The following is a 5083-nucleotide window of genomic DNA, read 5'->3' as shown; positions in this document are numbered from 1 at the left end:
CAAGTTTTAGTAGCTAAAAAAGGAGAATTATGCATAGAAAATTTCAAATATGCAAAAAAACCTATACAGTGGCCCACAAGAGAGTATTACAGCAATATTGGACATTTATGGATTTGAAATAATGAATCACCATAACCAATCATTATTATTTAATATCTATTTATATAATTTGAACTTAAGACAAATTGTCCAAAAATTGGTATCCTAGATATATATGGTTTTGAAATCGTTAAACAAAACAGCTATGAACAATTTTTTATCAATTACGCCAATTAAACTTCAACAGCAATTTAATTTAGTGAGTTTTATCAGAATAATAATTTTCTATTTATTTATTTTGACAAATAAACTATGTGTCTTATTAGAGCACATTCAAGCTTGAAATAGAAGAGTACAAAAACCAAGGGGTTGAATTTAAGTCGATTGATTTTTATGATAACGAACCCATAATCAATCTATTATTATTGACAATTATGGCAAGGGGTAGATTTGAATCTTCATTAATAGGGTTAACCAAAATAGGGCTAACCAACCCATAATTAATCTTATTGAGTCTAAGTTAGGTATACTTGATCTACGTTCAAATGTACCCCATGGGTGGGGTAATAATAAAAATATACTGAACTTTGTAATTAGAAATTAAATTAGTTATTTAATATATAAGGTTTTCATGAGTCAAATAGTATTGAAAACTATCTAGACTACGGATTGTAATTATCAAATATAAAATTTGTCAAAAAATTTAAAATTAAAAAAATTAAAAAAGTCCTTTATTATAAATTATGTTATTATATTATTATTGTATATTATATATTATTATGTATTACTATTATTATAAAAATTATAAAAATTTAAGATATGTACCAATTTTACATAGTTTTAATATTGCAATTTATAAATCCTTACTAATATTTTCATACCTAATCCAAGTTCTAGAACATAATAAAACATCATTAATTGGTTGATTATAAATAACATTTAGTTGAGTAAAGCAGTAGACCATTAATTATAATATTTTTCATTGGAAATAAATGTGTGTATTATACACTAAAATATTAGAAATTAAGTATTTTTCTTTAAGTTTGGATCAATTGTCAGAAAATTATATGAATTTTAAATATTGAATACTAATTTTAAAATGGATGTATGTTTATGTATAATATAACAAATACAAAAATATAATTTAATGCTTGTTGGTAAATACCCTAACAGACAAAAAAAAATTGGTTATAGAATGAAATGGTTTATATTTTGCATGATAAAATTCTCAAGCAGATCAAGTATCTGTTCGTATGCGTCACGCATAAACGTCCTTTGCTCGCTACACTATTTGCATACGTGATTGATTTATTACGATATAAACATATGTCATATAGGTACTTATATTATAGATCGGGGGTTCACCTGCAAATGGCGGCTCACGGACTAATTATATCCGGTCCGCAAACAAGAAAAAAAGTAACAACCAGTTTCTCAGTTGGATAAATAATAGGTACCATACAGGCATATACATTATACACATAGGCAGCGTACGCTAAGGAAAAACTAGCGTATATACTAAGGAAAGTCTATTGGTTGCATATGATATTTGACAGTTTCGCAAAATGAGGTCAGTATTCAATGTATTACATATGAAATGCTCTAACATGAATGCGGAATCCTTGGACTTTATGAAATCAAAAGGGATGGCATTCAATTGTGAAGACTGCTCAAAAAAGCTTAAACAAGACAGATGAGAAAGTACACTCATCAAAAGTATATCACAAACAAAAGGTGACGCAAATATCTATATAAACAGTGATTTAGACACCAGAACTATAACCACTAGATTAGACAAACTTATTAAAAACCAGAAAACTACTAATAATAGTCTCGTAACCCTAGGTAGCCGGATATTAGAACTCAAAAAACTTTAAAAGAAAAAGACAGTATAATACAAAATCTAGAAATAAAAATCAACATATTAGAACAAAACGAAAGAGCGTGTCTAGTAGAAATAAGTGGTGTAAAAAAGGAAAATAATGAAAATGTTGAAACAATAGTTAATGATATCGCAGGGATTATAGACATTGATATCAATCTTTTTGATATTGAAAATGTATACCGAAAATTATCAAATCGTAATTTGGAAGCACCTCAAATAGTCGTAGAATTTTCTTCGAAAAAAAAAAAAGAGAAGAATTCATTAGGAAACGGGGAAAAACTGAATTCAAAGGATCAAGAATATATATTAATGAAAGCTTAACAGCTTACAACAAAAAACTGCTTTGGGAGACTAGATCAATAGCAAAAGAACTTGGATACCGATACATCTGGACAAGGAATGGCAGAATCTTCCGCAAAAAAGACGACATGACCAAAAAGACAGAAATAAAAAGTATCGATGATCTACGTTTTTTATAAATTATCTATATTTGTATAACGCTTTATTGTTATATCCAACCATTGTTTTAATCTGTAATATCTTAGCTAGTAATTTAAATTTTAATAATTTTGGGTTTAATTGGGCAATAACTATAATAATATTTATAGCTTACTTTCAAATCTTAAATAGATCATATAATAATATAACATTAAGTATACATAAACACAATCAACAGAACATGTTAATTCAGCACTTGTTTCACACTACTAAACTACACTGTATGAAAAAAAATCAGACGCAATTTATAATATTGAATAATCATCAAATTCTTATTCGTATACACTAGTATTCAACAAAATCCATTACTTTTCAAAATTCAGTACACAATTATAATATTACCATTATTTTGATAAAAATAAAAACTATAGTACAAAGACAAGCCAATTTAAGATGGATAATACGTATTTTTCGAACTAATAATAGCTGACAATATACATGGTAATAATTTTTCCAACGACTATAATCAAATAATTACTTATAATGGTACATGGGAAGACATGAAAACGATATTAAATAGGGATCATGAATTAAATATTATACACCTTAATATAAGAAGCGCTAATAAAAATTTTGACGAATTTTGCATAATGTTGGATAATCAAACAATATTATTTTTGATATAATTATTTTAGAAGCTTGGCTAGGCTTACATAATCTAAATGACAATCAATTTCAAATTCCAAACTACATTAATCAAAATGATGGAATAATTGCTTTTATAAATAATTCTATCATAAATACACAAGTAACTGATATAAACACTAATTTTATGTCTAGTCTAGAAATAAATTGCAAAAGGGGAAATTCAAACTTCACAGTTTATGGTATTTACAGACCTCCCCAAATTAATATTAATTCCTTCTTAGATGAATTCGAACAAACTATTCTACATAGAGCCAGAGCCAATAAAAGTAACTACACTGTAATAAAAGGTGACTTAAATATAGATATAATCAATAATAGTACGGATAGTGATAACTATCTTAATTTAATAAATGAATACGGTTTTATTAGTCTCGTTAACTGTATAACTAGAACTAAAGAAATAGGAGGATCCTGTTTAAATCATGTATTCTTAAAATCTAATACATTAACAAATGTTAAAACTTTTGTTGCCCATACTTCTTTATTATTTAACTGATCATTACTCAATAGTTACCAGTATAAACAACCTTGTCTTCAACAGAAACAACCCACCAAACCCAAAAATCATAAAAAAAGTTGATTACTCAAAACTATCAAGTTTATTAAAGAACTACGATTGGTCATCAGTAGGGAACGACTCGAATCTAAATTCTGCGGCGAATAAATTTATTGAAATTTTAAAAAATGAAGAAAAAAATTGTTCTTTAGAAAAAAAAAAATTTATCACACACAAACCAAAATAAATAAACTTTAGGCAACAACTGCAATTATTATATCAATTTGTCGTAGAGATAAATTACATCTGAGTTTAAAAAAACATCCATTAAGCGAAAAACTTAAACAGTACTATTTAAAATATAGGAATACTTTAACTAACAGGATAAAAGAAGCTAAAACTAAATTTTATAAATCTGAATTAGAAAAAGCCGGAAATGACTCGAAACTAAACTAGAAAGTTATTAAAAACGCGACAAACCGTTCTAAAACAAATTCATTTATTCAAACTATTAATAACAAATTTGGTGAAAAACTGCACTCTGCAGATAAGTCGAAAGAAATATTGAATTATTTTAATGAGTACTTTACAAATGCAGCACAAAACATGTATAACCAAATAAAACTTACAAGACAAAATATACATAACATAGAATGTACATACACTGAACAAATAATCTCAAATACTACAGACATGTCATTTAATAAATTTAGCGTAATTAATGATGAAGATATTATAGAATCAATAAAGGCTTTAAAAGATGATTCTTCTCCAGGATTAGATGGAATTTCAGTAAAAATGCTCAAATTAAATATACATTCATTGATTAAACCATTATCACACATTTTCAATTTAGCTATAGCAAAATCTACTATTCCGGAATGCTTTAAAATTTCAGTAATAACACAAATACACAAAAAGAGGTGACAAATCTAACATTGACAATTATCGCCCAATCTCACAAATATCAAATATTGCCAAAGCTTTTGAAAAAATTATTAAATAAGAATTGGTGCATTACCTTGAAAGTAAAAATCTTCTGACTGGTAACAGTCAATCATTACCTATATTATCATGGCTGCTATTATCATAGCTTTCTCCACAATTGGAATTTTTGTTTAAGTCGGAGAAATAAGATTTTCATTTGCTTTATGTACATGATCCTTATTTACAGAAATCAAAGTTGACTTAGTTATATTCAAATCAGTTTTTAAAAAACACGGACACTTCATAGAACTGTTTTTTGAACACCTCCAACGAAGAAAACTAGAGCATTCTTTGTGGAAATTGTACAAAAATCCCTTATGCGCAACCTGAGGGTATTTTTTGTTTAAATTAATTAGTTCCAACTCCATTTTTTAATTTTAAACTTATAAACAGCGAAAAAATATAAAATTTAAAAACAAACATATAAACGATACAATACGACACGATACTGTATGATGTCAACCAAAAGACTGGTAATAGTCTACCATGACCTATATTATCATGGATGTTTTTGCATTCATTTTTTTTTC

The sequence above is a fragment of the Acyrthosiphon pisum genome, chromosome A3, assembly GCF_005508785.2.
Source record: "Acyrthosiphon pisum isolate AL4f chromosome A3, pea_aphid_22Mar2018_4r6ur, whole genome shotgun sequence".
Taxonomy (NCBI): domain Eukaryota; kingdom Metazoa; phylum Arthropoda; class Insecta; order Hemiptera; family Aphididae; genus Acyrthosiphon; species Acyrthosiphon pisum.
Note: the sequence above shows the minus strand (reverse complement) of the source record.